The sequence below is a fragment of the Erpetoichthys calabaricus genome, chromosome 7 (genome assembly GCF_900747795.2).
Source record: "Erpetoichthys calabaricus chromosome 7, fErpCal1.3, whole genome shotgun sequence".
Taxonomy (NCBI): Eukaryota; Metazoa; Chordata; class Cladistia; order Polypteriformes; family Polypteridae; genus Erpetoichthys; species Erpetoichthys calabaricus.
In genome coordinates this window covers 25,804,554-25,826,818 of record NC_041400.2, presented here as the reverse complement: position 1 = coordinate 25,826,818, position 22,265 = coordinate 25,804,554, and the positions used below count along the sequence as shown (strand labels likewise).

Below are 22,265 nucleotides of genomic sequence, written 5' to 3'. Positions count from 1 at the left end.
GCATGAAACATTCTGGTTATTGAGTTTGTCTCACTTCTTGGCCTTTGTTTATTTAATTCTTGTACTCCTAGTTATGACCTTGTTCAGTTATTACATATACAATCCATGTTCTGATCCTACCTTAGTTTAAACTGCTGTTGCATGGCACAGACCATACAGCTATTCTCTGTTTTGTGTAATATGGGGAATAACAAACCCTAATCTGCTGGCATATTTGGGAGATACTAGGTGCATTTACACTTTAAATTGTAGCACTGAGATAGTATTGTAGTGTAAATGGTCATGATCTAGATTAACATGTTTATTTTCAAAACAAAGCATGACCAGTCTGATGTGGTAACATTTAATCAGTCCAGTAAGGCAGAGTACCTTCTGTACCAAATTCAGCCCCAAAATGCCTAACAAATTTGGACAATCTTACTCTTTTTCTTCTTTTTAGGTGAATATATATTTATTTATATGTCTTTTCTATCAGAATTTGATATGTTATAAACATGGCCAGTGAGTTCCTAAATAAATTCCATTTATGGATGCAACACACTGTTTAAGATTAAAAAGTTTTATATAATTTATTTAATATGTTGTTTCTGCATTATGCAGTTTACAAATGTCTCATTTTAAGTTAGAGAGCCGAAAGTTGATTCTTTACCTTCACTAGATCAACACAGGTGATGGTATATCCAGTGCGTGAGAATCTAGAAGATGGAGCTCAGGCTGTGTAAAATATACCCTTATACAAGCACACACACACAGATTGATATGAAGTAGCTACATTTTTGTAATTAACAAGTTAAACCAACCTCCACATCTTTGGAATTTAAAATAAAAACTAAAACATGGACTATATGAATTTCATAACAGAAAGAATAAAAGGTTCTACAGTTTAAATACAGTAAGTGTTCTCTCCCTTTGGTAATAGCCTAGACAGCAGGACCTAAACAGAGATTGCACTGTTGATTATTGCGTGCTGCTGAACATGAGGTTGCTAAAATATATCATGGTGATGATGCATAATCCTTGTCCCAGAAGAATAATCTTGGCTTTCAGATTTTCACTATGTCGGTAAATTGATTTCAGTCAGGACCATAGTGAACTTGCATTTTACGTGTAGCTTGCCAAATGACAGATAAGTATATTTGTTCAAGATTAATGCATCTGCAGTTTCTTCAATATTTTAAATTTATCAATTAGGAAAGTCACAGGATATAAGCATCTATACTGTAATTGTTAATTCTCTGTATTTTAGATTTTTAAAACCACATGCACATTTACTTTATATTCAAAGTTTTCAGAGTTTTAATTTTAAATGTGCATTGTTAGATCATTAAAAGTTTGATTATATTCTGTAATATAGGCATGCTGTGCAAAGACTTCTGTATGAAATAGTACGGTACGGTCTACTGGCAAGTACCCGAGTTTCAATTTTGGAGTCACTTTTAGCTGTGGAAAGTATTGCTCCATAGTTAATGCTAACTCTGTGAAATATCGCCTTGGTGACAAATAAGTTAAATGCTTATGTTAACATGTTTGATTAGAACTTAACACAAATTTTAAGTATTCTGAAGCTCTACAGTATGTGAATGAAAAATGTAGAGCTCCTGGCAAAGCTTTATTACTCTTTTCTTCCAATACATCAGCCAAAAATTAAGATGAATAAATTTTGTATTTTTTATATTCAACACCAAATATATTGTTGCAGAGCCTAAAATAAAAAAGAAGCATTTGTTTTTAATAAAATCTGGCCCAAATTTCTTGAATTGGATCAACATATTTGAAGCCAAATGGGCATACATATGCCAAGCTGTTTTAACATTTAATGTCTTGTGGTAATTCCTCCTCCTATTGGTGCCAGTTCCTGTTTTGGCTTTCATCAGGATCAAATTGTAGATATCTGTAACTATATTTTGGCTTGTGAAAATTGAGGGAGTCATCTTGTTGATTTCTGTTGTGCTTTTAATTAGATTTACTTGTTCAGTCAAATTTTGATTTTTATTTCACTTCAGTTTGGTTGAATCAACTGCATACAAAATTTAATTAGATATCTCAAATGAAAATTGAAAGTATAGCTATATTTAATTATCATTTTGTTTGGTGAAAAGGTTGCATAACATACAGTTTCTAAAATTTTAATTAACATATATTACATATTAAAACATCTTATCTTTAATTTCAATTAGTGAAATGTTATTTCACACATGAAACGAGAACCCTGTACAAGTCAGTAAAAAAGTCCTCTAGTTGTATATCAAGTAAAGTGTGTTGTAAATATCTCAGTGTGTTCTAAATTTAATTTTTATCTTCATGGTTAAGGTAGAGCTGCAGAGGTTTCAAAGAACTTTCATAATCCACAGTTAGCCAGAAGTCACAGCTAGACAGTAGGAAGGTCTTTCATTCCTCTGGACAGGAAGGTAAAAAGTGTGTGGGACTGTAATTGGAGAATTGACCTTAATTGTTTGAATCCACTCTAACCATCTAATGAATCTAAGATGTCTTCAGTTTTGTTTCTCTAAGCACAGGGCTTGAAATGAGGTACAGGGTTGCATATATCCCGTGTAAATGTAGTAATGACCTGAAATTTGAATTTTCAATGTGTGAATTTCCCACACATACTTTATTTGGTAGGCAATATATAAGGTGGCACTTAAAAAAAACGAATATTCCAGTGTCTTTTTCAAAAGTTTTATATTTGTCCATAATATGTTAATTAGGATTATTTTTTTCATTATATAACTTTCATTAAGCTTGTCTGCACAGGATGTCACCTGTGTGTTGCAGTTGCTCTTTATCTGGAACATGCAGTTGAAGAATTTGACAATTGCCTGGATGTGGCCTTTGCTCAATGCCTAGAGTTTAAACTGTGTCTTAAAAGAAATTTGACTATGTTAAATTGAAGGCTAAAACAGGCTGAAATATACTTTTGCACTTAATCAATGCAGGAATTAGTTTAGTGAATTCATATTCAGCTTTCCTTTTACTTATCTGTCGAACTGACCTTTACAAATTTGTGGCTGCATCGTGACACTTAGACGCTCAGAATCTTTATTTATTTAAAGTGTTTATGGTGGACTGGCAGACTTTAAACCTGCATGTGAAAAGTAAAGTCAGTGACACAAAGAGAAACAATGCTCAAGGATAACTTTCAGAAAATCATAGATATACCCATGATTAACACTGCCACTTCTCTAACTCTGTAAAGAAAGACATTTTAGCAGAAAAGTGAGAACTTTGTAGGATGCTTTTCCCTATGATGCCACAATTCACCTTTGCATTCTCTTATGGTCCTCACAGGTGGTGCAGTGGTAGTGCTGCTGCTTTGCAGTAAGGAGACTGTGGAAGATTGTGGGTTCGCTTCCCGGTTCCTCCCTGTGTGGATAGTGCTTTGAGTACTGAGAAAAGCGCTATATAAATGTAATGAATTATTATTATTATTATGGTCATTTAGAAATGTCCTTTGGACAGTTTATAATAATCTAAAAGCAAATATGTTCACTGACAAAATAATAATAGTAACAGTGGTTATCAAATCTGCTTACTTCAATTCAGAGGAACAGGGTTTAAGAGCCTACCCAGGCAGTACTGGGCACAATGCAGGAAAATGGCCTGGACAGGGTACCAGTCCATCTAAAGGTCCACTCATTCACATATTCACACTCACACTGAGACCATTTAACCAAACATACAAGGCTTTGAGAGTGTGGGAGGAAACTGGAGTACCCAAAATAAAAGTATGGAGACACAGGGAGAACATGTAAATTCCATGCAGCCAGTCTTTAGTGGGTTTGAACCTGGTGCACTGGACATGTAATGTGTCAGTGGAAAATTGTGCGTACTGCTGTGTCACTGAAGCTAAGAATATGTTAACTGTATAACTTATACTATATGTCTTTTGTTACATTCTAGACATTTGATTTGGTTACTGTTACCTGGACTTTGAATACAGTGAAAATGGTCGTCTGTCTTGCAGCAGACAAATAGGGGTTGCTGTTACTCATTCCTCTTGCTGCTGCTCACAAGGAAAAACCTGGGGAAATCCCTGTGAACTCTGTCCACGTATCAATACAAGTAATTATACTGAGGGGGCAGTGGGGGGAGTTAGTAAAGAACTTTATAGATAATTATCAACATTACATTACAAGATATGCAGGTAAGATCACTGATACCAAGGCCGTAATCACAAGGACATAAAGAATTTTCACTAGAAGTTAGAATTAAGTTGGAATTTCCAAAGTAATGTGTTTTTGAGCAAGGAATAAGCAAAACATGCTTGGAGAAGATATGAAAATTATGAGGATTTGGATAGAATCTCGATAGTTTAGTCTTAGCTGAGAGTGAAGATCTCTTTAAAAGTATAAGAAAATATCTAATTCATTAAATTAACAGCATTCACACTTAGTGTTATGTTGTTCTGACAGGATAAGCAGTATAGTATGGATGAAAACATAAAAAATGTTATTCTCAGAATAATTTTTATTTGACATTGTCTGGATTTTTTTGTGTTTCTTTTTTGATGCAGTTTTTACTCAGCAAGTCTGGCATTTTGCTAAATATGTGTGGAGACCGCTACACATTATTTATTTAAAGTCGAAAATAGCAGAAATAACAAATTATAGAAAAGAAAAGCCTACAACTTTATCCATAGCTTATAAACCACCATAAACATCAGCAAGAACAAGTTGTGACTTAAATTTGGCCGGGGATGGGGATTTCTCCCTAATTTCAAAAAAGAATTTCAAGACCTGAAGCAGTTAATCAAGCCTAACTAAACCAATAAGACTGTTAACCTGTGTATTAATGAACGCCATGAGAAAATGCCAGCTTATTTATTACAGTCTTCTAAAATTTTCTGCTGAATATTCTGGCAACCAAAACAAGCTCTTCATTCATTACAACTTGATATGCTTGTAAGTTCAACTTAAAAGAAACATAAAATAAACTTAAGCAGTTAATGAACATGAGACATTGTGCAGCCGCACTATCTTAACCCCACCAATATTCTCTCTCTCTTATCTGTCTATCACATTAGTTCAATATGGATTTTCAACATTGTAAAGTAAAAAGTGTCAGGGTGAGGTAGCAAGTATGTGTAATTCTACACAATTTTTGGTGGTATGTTATTTTTTTTTTTTCATCTTGCATTTAGTTAAAAGGAGATTATCATCTTTTAATTATTAGATGTGACAGGAAGGCAGATTTCTTGGACAAGGTGATTTTCCCAGTTCACCAGTATCCAGTGCTTGTTTTCCTTAACCCACTGTAATCATACCGTTTATTTTTGTTCAGAGCTGTTGGCATACTGTATTTCATCCTTGACTAGGTACAAGAAGTTGTGTGCTCTGATGTGCCTCTTCTGGCATCAGTTTTGTATTCAGCTGTTTGTTCATTGATCATAGGTAGTATTTCTCTATGTTAAAATCTTCAAAGCCTTTTCTTGGTTTGACATTAATGCTTTATTTCCTGTAGCAGATTTGCTTTTGGCTGGACATTTATAGATTAATAGCTCATTCTCTGTACACTCATGATGTTGTCATACATGAAAACCCCTGCAGGTTTGCAATCCCTGATACACTTGTGCTGGCACATATTCTGCCCACTTCACTGCATTTGTTCATGGCCACATGACACCAAAGTCTTATCAATTTTACCCCTGAATCTCCCAAACATATACAATCCTTTGGCACCTGCCTACACATAGTTAACTAAACCAGCTTGAGATGTTAGTTCAACTACTCTGTGCTTCATTTCACTTTTAGTACAGATGTTGAACATAGTTGTTGCTGATGAAATGTTGATCATATAGTAAGATGTGATCAAAGAGATTTTTGTTGCCTAGTACAGATCTTAACATCAAAAGGGTATCATCTTAGTCTTTTCTTTTTGGAGCATGCTGGGAATTATGCAGTTCCTGGATTCAAGAACGCAGTTAATTTGGGTGACAGTGTGAGAAGAGAAAGAAAGGTGGGTATTTTGTAATCACATTTTACAAAATAGATAATTAAGATTTAAACCTAGCCTTATATTTGTTCAATTGAATGGATGTTGCACTGGGTAAGCAGGCTGGGTGGGATGTGTACTCAGTTAGTTTGCGATTGCCCTACTGAGCAGCGAAGCTAAAGTAAATCATAGGCAAACAGTACAAAGGATGACTTTTTGCAGGATGCAGAATATAACTTGATGCCACCATATTCATTATCTATCTTTTTAATATTTTTAACTATATACATTAAGTTCCTTAGTCTCTTCATGTCAGTGACCTCTTAAAACAACTAATAGCTTAATACAGCATACATTACCATAATATTCTCAAACCAGTTAATTTATGTCAGGGTTTGAGGAGGGAGGGTGTTTTGTGTTTGACTAAAATAACCAATAGTTAATACAGACAACATCATTGTGCGCTTCTCTTGAGAAAATGTATTTGTGTTTGAGAAAATTATGGTTTTAGTTCGGATAGTTTTTCAGTATTTCGAAGCAAACTGTAAACACAATTAAATAGCCTCCATACATCACCTTCAAAGCCATATGCAAAACCCATGCAAAGCTGTGAGCTACTGGCAATGTAGGTGGTGTTATTTTTATTTTCTTTTTCTTAATTTTCCATCGTTTTTACAGAAAAATAGCTGTTCTGAAGCCATGAGCAATTTTGTGCTTATTGATGTTTTTCTGCAAGTGCCTTTAGCCTTCCAGAAATTTCCATCAGATCATATGGAAACCGTTTATGAGGTGGCAAATCTGTGCTATCATAGCTGTGAAGCCACTGTAAACAACTGTTTCTAATTATGATAAGGAGTAAGGTATTTTTACCGGGTACACTACCAGTCAAATGTTTGGACATATCCAGATAGAAATTGATACCTTTTTTTATCAAGATACCGTTAAATTGGTTTAAAATGTAATATTGGTGTTGCTAATGGCTATTACCACTTGAAACGACTTGAGTTTTCATTTGTTATTCACATATGGCTACAAAGCCCTATTTTCAGCAGTCAATCCTTCAGCATCCTCATGGTCAACTCCCTTAGCTTTTCCTTAATTAGCCACTTTAAATTCTAATTGGTTATTGCAGAAATCTTTGTAATTGCATTAGCACCACGGAAACCTGTTGTTCCGTTCACATGGGTTGCAAGGCACTGGCATTCCTAAACTTCACTGGTCCCAATGGCCCTGATTCAGATTTAATGGGATTGAAAATATGAATATTTGCTAACTTTCATTAACATTTTCCTTTATCTGAATGTTTCTAGAGGTGCTTAGCCTCTTGCCAAGGACACATGTTTGACTATTTGTGAATTGTAAACTGGCCTTTTGTGCATAAATGGGGCCTGTGATAGACTGACACCCTGTGCAGTGTTCATTCCTGCCTTGCCCCAGGCCCCAGTAGCAATGAACTAAAATAAAAGGGTTTGAGAATGTTGAGTTATATTTTATAGGACACACCTAATGACTGCTCAATTTTTTTTAAAAATGGAGCTTGGGCAGATGAATTGACTTTCCCAGAGTCACACATGAAGCCTGTAGAGGTTACTGAATGTGTGACCCTGTGTTTTAAAATCCAGGTTTTTGTCTGCTTGAACATATGTTGCTTTTGCCGAATTTGTGAAATTCTGACATTTGAGAACATCTTTTATGAGCCTTTTCATGAAGTGATATTGAATCGCTCATAGCTAGTGTTGCAAAGTTTTGAAAGCGAAGCAAGTCACGCAGCAAATAAAGAGAATTTAGGGCTTCCCTTATCTTCTGTATGAAAGGCCTCAATGTCTTTTTGTTTTTGGATGAGGGCTTAGGGCTGCTCTTTTCCAGTGAGTATATTATTTACTTTCTTTTAATTTTTTTGGTAATGAGCTGGTAATTAAAGAAAAATCATCTATGCATGCTCAGTAACGAGCACAGATTTACTGTTGTAGTCCTTTTTCTCACCTTATTGGAGATACTGTAGGTGAATTATTTAATTAACTGGTGGTCAGAAATTCCTGCTTCTTAAGAATGGAGTGCATCATGGTGTTGTTTCTTATGGGTTTGTTACAGATATGATAACTGTAATTTAGACAACAATTTAAACCATTCGTCGGTCTGTTTTCTAGACATAATGTGTTTCTTTCCAAGATATCCCAGCTTCTGTCTGTGCTGCCTTGTTTTAGTCGTTGGGCAGTTTGCTTGTTTTCCTGTGTTCATGATGGTTTTCACTGTGTACTGTGTTGTGAATTTTAGGCTGACTGGTGACTACTAGGACAGAGTGTTCTGTAATGAAGTTGATAAAGGGTTGGGTCCTTCCTTTCATCTTCTGCTACTGAGACATTCATTGTCTCCATATGATCCTGAGTTGAAATAAACAATTTAAGAAGATGGATGGATGGTTTTATAGGTATTCTTCATTGTCATTTGGTTTGCACTTCCTAGTCACAATAATGAACCTATGAATCTACAAACCTATAATGGTGGTTCATGCTGTTAATGGTGCTACATAAAAAAATAAAATGTTAGACTGAGAAAATAAATCCCTAAATGGATAACACTTTTGGCAGGGGAAGTCCAATGCTTCCTCTGCCAGTTTTGCTGATGGGTATAGAGAAGCAGTTTCACTTCTGAATGGAAAATAAATGTCACATTCATTTCTAAATGTATCCAATACTCAATTTTTTCAGCAAACTGAATGTCTGACAAATCAAATGAACACGACTGTGTGTGTTGACTTTTATGTAGTTTTGTTGCAGTGGAATACTTGATAAAAAATGAATTAATCTGAAGTACAAAGCATTGGCAAACTTCTAATAAGCAGCTACTAAAGGTAACTGCTTTGTCATTACTAGAAACACAGCTAACAGATAACTAATTTTACATATACAAAGTTATGTACAAAGAGTAAGACTGGATCCAGTGGAGACTTTAGGCTTGCTGGATTATTTTGTTTGGATTTGATATTTTCTGGATGTTTACACTGATGTCTTTCATGATATATTTCATTGTTCACTGCTGATTTAATTCTACTACAAACACTGAACATTTTGATTAGCTATAGCAGTTTAATATGAAGATTTTGCATCAAGACAAATCAGATTCAATTTCCATAATATTTCAGTTGCAAATTTGCTTTTGGCTAAAGATCTACATCCAGCCTATTCAAATGGTGGCCTGTGGGCTACATGCAGCTCAGAAACAAATTCTGAGTGCCCCAGCCTGTGGTCCCAGCAGAAGTGTAGAGAAAAACTGAGAAAACCACATTTTGCGAGCCTACAGAAATTTCTACATAAATTCTTATAGTAGTATAGACCATGAATGCAAACTCCACTTAGCCTAGCAACATTCATCCCACAATGCAATACGTTGTTGTGTATCTAGAAGAGATGGCAGTAGTCTGTGATAGTGATTTTTTTTTTTTTTGGTGATGGTACACTCCAGTATGTGTACCGGCACGTCGGCCATGACAGCTGGTTGTGGCAGCAACTCCATTTTAAATGATTCTATTTTCAATTGTGTGCTGAGTCTTAGTTGTACAGTAATCCCTCCTCCATCGCGGGGGTTGCGTTCCAGAGCCACCCGCGAAATAAGAAAATCCGCGAAGTAGAAACCATATGTTTATATGGTTATTTTTATATTGTCATGCTTGGGTCACAGATTTGCACAGAAACACAGGAGGTTGTAGAGAGACAGGAACGTTATTCAAACACTGCAAACAAACATTTGTCTCTTTTTCAAAAGTTTAAACTGTGCTCATGACAAGACAGAGATGACAGTTCTGTCTCACAATTAAAAGAATGCAAACATATCTTCCTCTTCAAAGGAAACAGAGAGTAAAGCAAACAAATCAATAGGGCTGTTTGGCTCTTAAGTATGCAAAGCACCGCCGGTACAAAGCTGTTGAAGGCGGCAGCTCACACCCCCTCCGTCAGGAGCAGGGGGAGAGAGAGAGAGAGAGAGGGAGAGACAAACAAAGTCAAAAATCAATACGTGCCCTTCGAGCTTTTAAGTATGCGAAGCACCGTGCAGCATACTTAAAAGCTGCACACAGAAGGTAGCAACGTGAAGATAATCTTTCAGCATTTTTAGACGAGCGTCCCTATCGTCTAGGTGTGCGAACAGCCCCCCTGCTCACACCCCCTACGTCAGGATCACAGATAGTCAGCGCAAGAGAGAGAGAAAGAAAAGTAAGTTGGGTAGCTTCTCAGCCATCTGCCAATAGCGTCCCTTGTATGAAATCAACTGGGCAAACCAACTGAGGAAGCATGTACCAGAAATTAAAAGACCCATTGTCTGCAGAAATCCGCGAACCAGCAAAAAATCCGCGATATATATTTAAATATGCTTACATATAAAATCCGCGATAGAGTGAAGCCGCGAAAGGCGAAGCGCGATATAGCGAGGGATCACTGTATTCCAGTTTCATCAAGTGAATGTGAACATGGGTTTTCACAAATTAATCTAATTGTTACTCCAATGAAAGCCTGGCAGATCTGGGACTTCCATCACTCACCTGCAGTTGGATACTGGACTTCCTGTCTGGTCGCTCCCAGAGGGTCAGGCTGGGTCTCCACACATCCATTGCTCTCAGCCTCAACACCGGGATGCCGCAGGGTTGTGTGCTCAGCCCGCTCCTCTACACCCTCTACACATATGACTGTGTCACCATTCACCATAGCAACAAGATTATAAAGTTTGCGGATGACACAACGGTGGTCGGACTCATCTCGGGCAAGGAGGGTGAGCTGGCATACAGGGACGAGGTGGAGCGACTGTCAGAGTGGTGCACAGTCAATAACCTGCTCCTCAGCACCAAAAAAACAAAGGAGCTTGTTATTGACTTTAGGAAAAACAAAACTGACATCCAGCCACTCATCATTGGCGGGGCCTGTGTGGAGAGGGTCCCGGTGTTCAGGTTTCTGGGTATGGAGCTGGAGGATGACCTGACCTGGAGCGCCAACACCAAGGAGCTGCTAAAGAAGGCACAGCAGAGACGGTTCTTTCTGAGAATTCTTAGAAAATACAATCTCCCAAAAAATTTTCTCCTTGCTTTTTATCACTGTTCCATCAAGAGTGTGGTCACGTTCGGACTGTGTGTGTGGTACGGCAGCTGCACTTCCTCAGAAAAGAAAGCGCTCCACAGGGTCGTCAGGACAGCGGAGAGAACAATAATGTACCCTCCCCACTCTGGAACAAATCTACACGTCCCGATGCCGCAAAAAAGCAATTGACATTTCACAGGATTCATCACATCCCGGTCATTGCCTCTTCCAGCTTTTGCCATCGGGCAAGAGATACAGAGCAATGAAAACTAGGACAAACCGCCTTAAAAACAGCTTTTATCCGAAAGCAATCATGGCCCTGAACTCAGAATAAAACTGCTCCATATTATTCTACCAATGTGCAATATAGACCTTAAGTCAACAAGTGCAATTTGTATATTTATTACTGTTCGGTTTGTTATTATTTTTCTCTCTTCTTGTATTTTTGTCTTTTTAACTCTTATTCCTCACACTGAGTCGATTGCACCTTCAATTTCGTTGTTCCTTTGTAAAAGTGACAATGACAATAAAGATCTATCTATCTATTAATGATGAGCACTATCTCCGCACTTCTCTTCATTTGATTGGTTGGCCCTTCACTAACAAGCTTCAATCCTGCAGATTCATAGCTGTTCCAAAGACAACAATCAGTCATTGACACTCAAAGCAACGAATGAATTAAAGAGACTGCATTTGATGGAAACATGCAAAAAGTTTGGAATTTTCATTAAAATTCAATCAAATTAAGTAGTGATTGCTTTGTGGGACTACTTAAATTTTTTTAGAATACAGAGCTTGTTATTAACCTGTTGTTAATATTCTATGATTTCGGAAACTCTTATGGCTGTAATTTTAAACTATCAAGCACAATATTATACAGCATATTATACCTGCGTAAGTGGCATAAAGGAACTGCCACTGCTTTGCAATTAGGAGATCATAAGTACACTTTCCAGCTCCTTCCTATGTGGAGTTTGCAGAGCGTTTTGAGTAGTGAGTAAAGTGTTATATAAAGGTAAAGAATTATGATTATCATCATTATTATTATACTTGATGATTTGTCAATTTCAAATTTAAACATTGTTTTTTTACCAAATAAACAAAACATGACGCGGTAGAACTCTTGGGTTGTATATACATTCACAATACCTCAGACTTGATCCAAACGCAACATATGTGCACCGCCACCTTTTTCTTTAAAAATAAGGCACTGCTAATCACACATGGTGATTTCAAACAAACCTATGTTCCCTCAGTGTGCAGATCACGTTATATCCAGGTGTGTTAGTTATTGTTAACACTTGTTATGGGTTTGTGCACTGATAGCTTTGATAGCATTGATGGTTCTTTTTAATTTAATTTAAAAATGCACTTTGTGGTGTGTCTGGGTCATATATGACCAAAATATTTATTTTGTTTCAAAAGGTAAACACATGTTATTGCTAATACTGTGCACCTTTTGATTTTATGTACTTTGAGATGTGCAAGGGACAGAGTTGAGCAGGGAAACATGTTATTGCTAATACCGTGCACTTTTTTTATTTTATGCACTTTGAGATGCGCCTGGGTCAGATATGGCCAAAATGTTTATTTTTTTATTTCAAAAGTGGAAGAAAAGTATTGCTACTACCTCAGATTCTGTTCAGTTATTGCTTTTTTATTGTTTTTTATGCACTTTTTAATGTGACTCTGTCAGATGTGATCAAATTCACAATGGAAACAATGAGTATACATTACTTGTTTTTCAATACATTCTTTTGTGTTGGTTTAAAATTTTTTATTACCTGCTGCTTACCAGCAACTGAAACTGTCTGGCCCAGCTAAATGTCTTGGTTTGAATATCTGGCTCAACTGAATTTGTAATTGAATAGCCCTGATTTAAATAATTTATATGGTCTGGTCAGGTGAGGTCGGGGAGCATGCATTGGTATAGAGCACTGCCACATGACGAAACACCTCAAATCCCGATTGACAGCCCCCCAGGCAGACACGCAGTCCAGTCCCACCCTCAAGAAATGGCCATCTATCTGCCTCAGCCAGGTGTTACATGGGCATCTTCTTGGCCTGGTCCAGCTGCTCAAGTCCTCAGCAGTGAGGATCCTATGAGCCAGATCACCGTTGGTGAATTGCACCACATGGCCATAGTGCTGTAACTAATGCTTCCTCACAATCCAGGCAACGTGCCTCATTCAGGACTCTGTGAGCAACTGCTCGTTCAACACAAAGTCAAATCAGTGATACCCAAAGATTCCCCAGAGAGACACAGTACTGAAGGAGTCCAGTCCTTGTCACAGGTCACTAGATAGCATCCATGTCTCGCAACCATATAGCAAAACAGGAATCACCAGGACTATAAAGGCTTGGACCTTCATCCTCTTGCAAAGAAAATGAGAGTGCTACACACCCCTTTTCCAGAAACCTCATGATCCCCCATGCTCTCCCAATCTGTCTACTGACTTCATAGGAGGAGTCACTAGAGACATGAATGTTGCTGCCAAATTATGTAAACGTCTCTTTGTGGTCGACATTCTCTCCGCCGACAGACACACTGGTGATTGTGGTGTGCAAGAGGTCATTAAAGGTATGGATCTTGGTTTTTATCCAGGACACTCACATGCCCAGACACTCTCCTTTATTAGTCTCTCGAGAGCCCCGATCAGAACCTCCATTGACTCTTCAAAGATCACAGTCCTCATCTGCAAAGTGAAGATCAATGAATCTTTCTTCACCAACAGATGCCCCACACCTGCTGGACCCTGGCCAAAACCCAGTCCATGCAAGTACTCTGTTCAATGTTTATATGGGATTTCATTAATTTATTTTAAGCAAAATTTTCCTTCCTGATTTGTGATCAGTAAGATCATCTGATCAAGATCCAATTATGCAAAGACCCTTCAATCAGCATTCCCTGGTTTGTGGCAGGGTATGTGCTACATGTACATCAGTTCAACAATCTATTGCTTCAGGGTCAAGTACCTGTTCTGATTACAGAAGAGACTACCTATTGACTTACAGACTTCTAAACTTGTTGTAGGTTGTCGTGAATGTAGAATTTAAGAAAATTGTTTTGCCATTCACCTAAAAAGGTTCTTATTATGTTATTCCCCTACAGTTTCCCAGAATTAGAAAACAGGTTTTGCTGAACTTGCAGACTTCTAGATTCCTTTCCCAGCTGTTTGAAATGCAATGTCAAGCTATAGTAATTGTAAGAGTCATCAATAATGTTTGTATTTATGTATTTTGTTAGCTTTATGTTAAGGGATTAGATTAACAAATATCTAAATATCTAACATTTAGTCATATTATCTACATTACTTTTAGTGAAAATAAATTTCTTGTTAATTTTGCTTTTACTTTCATTTATATTTTAGTCATAGCTTTCTTCGCTTGAATTTTCAGTGTTTTGTTATAATGTTGGGGGTTTTCTCTCACAGTCCCAAGCCATGCTATTAATTTAATTGCTGAATTTAAATTGGTTTACTGTGACTAAGTATGGTGGAGAGATGAAGATGGCTTTTAATAGAAGTGGTACAATGTTAATAAGCTGGAGAGGTAACTACAAAACAAGATTTATTTTATAGGATCTTGACAAATATTTTATATCGGAGATGCAATATGTAATATCTGAGAGCAATTCATAGGAGTGACATAACAAAGGTGTGAAACCTCAGATATAAATTTCAAAGGAGTGGCAACCATCCAACCAACCATCCAAGTGGTAGGTGAGGCGACAACGATTTTTTTGGCGAGCGTACTTTCAGTTGTGTTCCTGCTCTCTGTTCAAGCAAGATAACAAATTATTTAATAAAATTTTAATCATAATTTGTCACTCCATCATTATGTCACTCCTTTAATATGGTATTTATGTCACTCCTTTGTTATGTCACTCTTATGAAGTGTCACTCCTTCGATACAGACTCGTAATATCTACCTACATTAACAACATATGAAAAGAATTGCAATATGTTCTTTCTTCCTCTTTGCTTTGTCTATAGCAAGTCTTTTCAACTGGCATTTTGTCCTTCCTTTCTAAAAAATCATCTAATATTGTCATATATTGCCCTCTTGGGCTTCTCCCAGAAATCTTCTGTTGATAACTCCCTTTATCAGGCAATTCCCTCTCAGAAGAAGTCCAATCTGTATTTTCTTCCTCTTCATGACTGAAAGGTTGTGACCACACATTTCTCCTACCTTTTTTCATGGCCAAATTCATATTTTGAAAGCTTCCACTCTCTAAGTTTTCCTTTTGCATCTTCTGCAAGTCACATGCATATATCATCACTCTCCAGACTTAATTCTTTATTATTCTCATCTTCCTGAATGCCCCTTTTAAAATTCCAATTCTGGCTCTGATTTGTTCAGAACAACATCCGTCTGATGTGATAAGGTACTTAAGTGTCACTCTTTCACCTCTTGGAAGTGTTTTTGTTTTCAAAGTGATATTTAGTCTTTGTTTAGTTGACAGAAAACTTTGTGCACAAACGCAGCTGGATAAAAAGTTTGTACATCAAATTCAGAAAGGAGGTTCTTTGCAGTTAGGATATTCATGAAATGGTGACCCCTTTAAAGAATGGATAGAACAGGCTAAGAAGAGTTTTAAATGCACTACCAAGTGAAATTAGCCTGCACACTGAGAATATTTCTTTTGATCCACTCAGTCAGAAGATGATTATCCAATATAACAAAGTTACCTGTTGTGGCCACTGTACATTGTTGTTTCACTGGTGACAAACTAGACAGATCTTTACTTCCATGTCTTTTGTATTATATGTGTATTCTAGTTTGTTGTTAAGCTCTGTTAAAATGACACATGTGAAATCCTTGCCACGAATGTGTTAATTATATTTTTGTGAAGCTGTCTTGTTCCTCTGTGACTCATACAGTGGTTTGCTAATTCAGACAAACATTTTGTCTCTAAAATTATGTTTTGTTTCTCCTTTTTTGCTATCTTAGATGCATTTGTACTATTTAATTTTACTGTTACCAAAAGCTCTCAATGTGCTAAATATCAGTCTATGACTTCATTCACACAATTTAACTTAGTTTAATCTTATGTAATTAAACAATAAATGCTTTATATACTTTAAATATGTTTGAGTTTTTATTTTGGGTTACAGTTACCAATAAGGAATGTACTGGTAAATTTGATAAATGTAATCAAACACCTTTTGTAATAATAGTAATCACAGTAATTTATGTTGAAAATTTATTACCACGGTTGTTTTCTACTTTTTTTTTTCTTAACTGTTGGCAATTCTGTCTTATAGAATACGTATAATATCAGTGAGATTTACATAATGAAATTTGTTTTTTAAAACATGGATAAGAGTTGATACAATATTCCTTGTTTGCAATTAATGTACTGCAAAAATACTAATGAAACAACATTTCTAATTCTGTTAACATCACAAATTTATATAATATTTTTAATGTTTCAGATATCCCAGCCATAGATGCAGCATTAAATACTTGCTATCATTTTATGACAGTTCCTTTTTGGCAATGGTAAGTACCCGGATTAACATACCGTATATATTTTATTTGGAAGCTTTCTGTTTATTTAAGTTCAGTGTACAACTAAAACTCTTATTTTTTAAAGATTAGAAATAAAATAATCAAGTTTTCAGTAATTGTATAGTAATGTATGCAGTTGCAATACACTACATTTTATGAGGATATCAGTGGCAGATGTAAAATGTTTCAAAACAGGCAACTTTAAATAATGTATGATATTTTTCCGAAGTGTATTAGGTTCAGTCTAACTATTCTGAAGAAAGAACCATGTTATTCTCTTATAACATTCAGTTTCTAGTTGATGAAATCAGATTGTCCACACAATGTTAAATTATATATTTTTATTCAAGGTTAAATAATACCTGCCATGACATAACCATGCAAAAAAACTAGTTAAGGAGAAATTATGGATGACTGAATAGTTATTATAATATATTATTTGTAAATTGCAAAATACATTTTTAATGCTAATTATTTTTTGGCTGTGTTTAAAAATATAGTGCTAATTAAACATCGAGAAGACCACAAATTGGCCAGAGGAATATTACCATGTCAACAGGGCGTAATCTGTCTGTTTTCATACTTGCTTATTTCTGTTTAGGATGAACATGCCAGAGGCTGTTTTAATTAGGCCAAGCAGAAACGAGATCTGGATTTACTTGGCTCCGTCACAGGACATAATTACTTGTACATATAAAGGCACATGTGCTTATACTTGGTCTAATTAGAACTTCTTTTCAGGTTAGCAGCATCTGCTTGGGCCATCCCAACAAAATATGCAGCATCTTACAATTATGTATAATAGTTCCTGGCAATCAGGCATGACTCTCCTTTTACATACATTCTTTATTTTTTTAATATCTTTTTATATGTAAGATGAATAAGTATAAGTATCTTTTTATATGTAAGATGAATAAGTATTTCTGTGCCCATTTCTCCATACAGAAACAAAATGCAACCCTCAGAGCAATTGATTTTTCAGTATAATTAACATTTGCCTACATAGAGCTATATATGTAGAATTTACATTTTGTTGACACCACATTCACAAACCTCCCCACGAGGCACCCCAGCCATTTCATATATTTGTTGATTTCTATGAAGGGCACAGCAAATTCAGAATAATGATGCAAAAATTAGTCAAACCAGGTGCGATAGTCGTGTAGATTAACAGATAAATTAGTACATAGGATGGTAACCACTAATGCTGGGGCACCTCAAGGAGAGGCTGGGAACTGGCTACGCTGGTACACTATAACAGACATGACATCATAGTTTTGGTATCAATGAGGCTATAGTCAGTGACAAATAGCATACGAAGCCACGTTTTCAAGATGTGGCATTATGTGTGTCATAAAGAAGTTTGAAGAAACTGGATGAAGACGAAAATATGAAGACAGAAAAAACAGTGGAAGGCCTAAAAATATGTATGCATTTGATATACAGAGCTAGAAGCTCATTTCCTTAAAGGAAAGGTTCTGTATTTTTCAAGTTGAAGTTATTTCTTCACAATCTTGTCTTATATTAGTTTCCCCACATAAAACTGTGCTCTAAAGTGAAGCATATTTTATAAATTAAAAAAATAACTTGACTGCAGATATAAATTTCTGCCTTTGTTCTGTAGGCAACTAGACAATAGTAACTGAAAAATGCATACTTAAGATTGCTTATATTCTTTCACTATATGGAAACTTTATTTTTTTTTTTTTGATAAGATGTCTTCTGCTGCTAGATTGATGATGCATGCATGTGCTTCAGTATTGAGGAGAAGTGTACAAAGCAATCGAGTAAGAAGAACTGACATTATATGGGCATTCATTCATTTATTCATTTATCTTCCTAGCCCACATAGATAGGGCAGGGGCTTTGGGGTATCTGGAGCCTATCCCAGCTAGCACTGGACACAAAGCAGGAACAACACCTGACCATACACATTAAAACGCAATTCATCTAAATTTAGGTTGAAGATTTGTAAGTTGAGCACAGATATTTTAGCATTTTCACAATGGTAGCACAGACCTGTCATTCCTGCCTTACTTAGCACTAGGTTGTACATGGAGTCTGCATGTTCTTGCTGTGTATTTGCGGATTAGTTGGTGTCAGTGTCAGTGATCTTACACACTCAGAAACAATGTGCTCAGTTCTTTTATTACATTATCCTAGCAAGAATAACTCCTCATGCATTAAAAAGAGGTTTGTGGAGTGGAAGTGTGCTCTCTGGCATACTTTGCCTTGCTCATTTTCTGAGTTTTTTTTTATTGTGTGTATACAGGACTTGCCACAGAAAAGTGGCACTTTCATTGTATGCCCTGTCAGGGATTGGTTCTTCCCTTGTGCCCAAAGTGACACCCCATGACACTATAATTGGATTAAAGTGACAGAAAGTGGATAGAGAGTAAATTTGTATGAATATAAATGGATATATTTTAGGTCTATCATATTTAGAAATATAATTTGTATATCATCTATGGAAAGAAAAAAATTAAAGGTTATGTCCAAGTTCAATTTCTGTGACAACAAAATAATGTTTCATATCATATCATATCATATCTATCTATCTATCTATCTATCTATCTATCTATCTATCTATCTATCTATCTATCTATCTATCTATCTATCTATCTATCTATCTATCTATCTATCTATCTATCTATCTAGTTGAGGTTTCTAAAGAAAGGCTCTATGCATTCAGTTAGAACCCCTGAAACAGTGTTGTTGCAATGTACTGTTTTATTGATTATTCCATTTGTTATAAATAGAATTTGTATTCTGTTCTTTACTATTTGTTTTAAATATTTATTTCTTAAATCTGTACTTTTATACATATAAGCCTTATCTGGTATACATACATTTTGAAGAGGTGTCAGTTTTGTCGATTTGTTTGCTTTCTTCCACTAAAAGAGGATGCATTATGCTTTCTCATTACCAAAAACATGTTGGCAGAGCTGAACAGTTAGCTTTCAAATTGATGAATCACCCTCAGCACTGGATTGCATCACCATGACCAGAAACCAGTATAGCAGAGTTATCAATTAAAATATAATATGAAAATAGCGTGCCAGAGAACTGAGGAACTGAAGGCTGTTTTACATATGTTTTGGCTATGCCTAATGCCATTGGAAGGAGGATGTATTTTCGTGGCTGTAAATGAATGCTTTTTTTTTTGACAAAACTGACATTTTTTCCTCTTTGCTTTTCTTTTGTATTATGAACTTCTGTACTTTTCAGTTATTCAATAACCATAGAAAGGTGATTTAAAATAAAATACTGCCCCACTATGTATGACAAGCTTGCTCATAATAGAAAGGCGTGTTTCAGTTGACCTGCTGGCTCAGATCTTATCCACACTCAGATTACAGCAAATGCTGTGATAGTACTTTTCATTCTTGCTCAGATGTTGCTTTTTAAGCAACCAATATGATAAAATTTATGCCTGTAAGCAAAAGATTTTGAAGATTCTATTATCAGCATTGTGCAGCTTACTTTTGAAGCACTGCGAAACATACCCAGGTAAATTACCTGCGTGTCAGTTTCTGCTTCATGTAATGTGAAACAGTTTCCCATGTGTTTACATATTTTGAGTAGCTGAGCAACGGCAACATCAGGCAGATGGCATATGATCTGATACAGTATTGACAACAGCTTCCAAAGCCCTAAAATGAGTCCCTTGCTTGTAATGCTTTGTTTGAATTCATATTACTGAGGAAACATTTGGAGGTTAGAAAAATGTTTTAATAACAACTCGAGAGACTCAATGTTGGAAGAATTGATCATATTTTTAAATTGCAAAAAGCATTAAAATTAGAATTTATAATATTGTTTACTTGTAATTCTGCTTTGGTCAGGCTAAAGGCTGTTTTCCACTATCACATTGATTTAGGACACATCAACTCCATGCTAAACCTGTCCTGGATTGGTTGTTATCAAGCTCAAAGTAGAGATTTCTGGCGTATAACCACATAGGTGTAATGATGGAGGCATTTGTTTTATGTACTATTAGTGCAGTGGAAAAAGACTTTTTATTTTTCAGTTAGTGTCCCACTGCTTTGGGTGTTCTGATAAATTATAGCTTTGATGTATTTGTGTTTTTGATGTCTGACATTTTAGCTTCTTTCAATACGTTAAAAGAATTGAGATTTCACTGTTTCTTACTTCAGTAGTTAAAGAAATGGCCACATCCACTGTCTGTACTTTGTAATCACAATGCAAACAAGGAATCATCGTTGCTACACTGTCACTGCGAGATTTGCCAACTGCTCTTAATTTCTCTGCCATTTGTACAGCAACATCTGTAGTGATTACCTTCTTTGGCAAACACCCTCTTATGAAACTAGCTGGCCAGTCACCCAGCAATGTTTGTCCAGAGAAGAGGGAATCCTGCAATTTCCTTCTTCTGAGTGATCACAGGGCAGGCCAAGTGTAGTGATCTGGTACACACATCTTTGCACATGCAAAAAAACAATTGCTCTCCTTCATTTTGGCTTTCCATACCATGGATTGTTTACGTCATCACTCAATGCTGGATAATGCCTGGCTGAATAGTATAGGTGTGGCTTGGCATAACATTGGAAATAGATCCTAAATTAAAAGAACTAATGTACCGTACCTGTGAATTGACCAGTTTTTGCATCTGCTAAAGTGTAAAAACACTGTGCAGAAAGTCAGTGTTAAGGACTTCGATTAGATTCATTTTAAATACTCCTCAGAGGCAATTTGTTGCATCAAATAAAACTGTGTATTTAGAACAGGCATAATGAAGAACAGCAGTACAGTAACAATTTTTTGTGTTTTATCATCTCTTATATATGCTGAAGTTTTAAAACTAATTAGGAAGTATTATGTTATTGAATACAGGAAGACTGATTATACAGTACTTGTGACATATGTTACATAAAAGGATTATCTCTCTGATAGTTTCGTGTTTCAGTTCTTAAACCGCATTGTGTGTGAGGCATCACTGGTTTTGGTGATAATATCTTGTGACAAGGGGTCTCATTTCATTTCAGCTTGAAAAAAGAGTTGTTGGTTTAAGCTTTTAAGTGGTGTTTGAGTGTAAATATAAATAGAAACTTTAATTCTAAGTCTCAGATGGGGCAAAAGATGTTTTGTTACATAACCAAGCAGCTGTTCGGTGTGAATAGTTTATAAGATAATCAATTAGTTATAGGAATGTCCCAGTTCTGTCTGCTTTCATATGTGTACTTAGAAAATAAATCTTGAGTAGACAAGGCATTGATAAAGATTTGAAAGAAATGTTATTTGTTGCATGTGTTAAGTAAGCGGAAAGAATTCATGTTTCTAATGAAAATTGTCATTCTATTCATATTTTGTTTTCAGGTATTTAATTTTCTACACCCTCGAATCATTTGTAAACCTAGACTCTAAATTTTTTTAATTTACATATTATATTTTTAAAGACTCTTAGTGCTTGCTATTTTGGCATTTTTATATAATCATAGAAACATTATGACTATAGAAATGTTGCAAATAAGTTTCTGACACGTCAATTTAGTTAGGGCCAGAAATAAACAATTGCTTCCTGCTGGTCAACTACAAACATGCAACATGAAGCTGGCTATTTATCCCTGCAAATCTCAGGGTCAGGCCTTGTGCCTTGGTCATACTTACAGTAGGAAGACACCAGCACTGGCAAGGTACAAGATGATGATATTTAAGTGAATTCCAGGGCTTAATGCTAATTCTGCTGCCTCCAGTCAAAACTGTCATCTCTCCTTAATCACATTTTACTGGAGTGTT

General features: G+C 35.9%; 1 protein-coding gene across 1 annotated transcript in view; it reads left to right on the top strand.

Annotated features, from left to right (window-relative positions):
* The window catches only part of LOC114654405 (tyrosine-protein kinase JAK2-like), a 144,751-nt gene that overhangs the window by 16,040 nt on the left and 106,446 nt on the right, over positions 1 to 22,265 (top strand). The window contains exon 2 of the mRNA XM_028804943.2: positions 16,433 to 16,499. The gene's annotated coding sequence lies outside the window, so the exon portion shown is untranslated. The remainder of the gene's footprint in view (positions 1 to 16,432; positions 16,500 to 22,265) is intronic.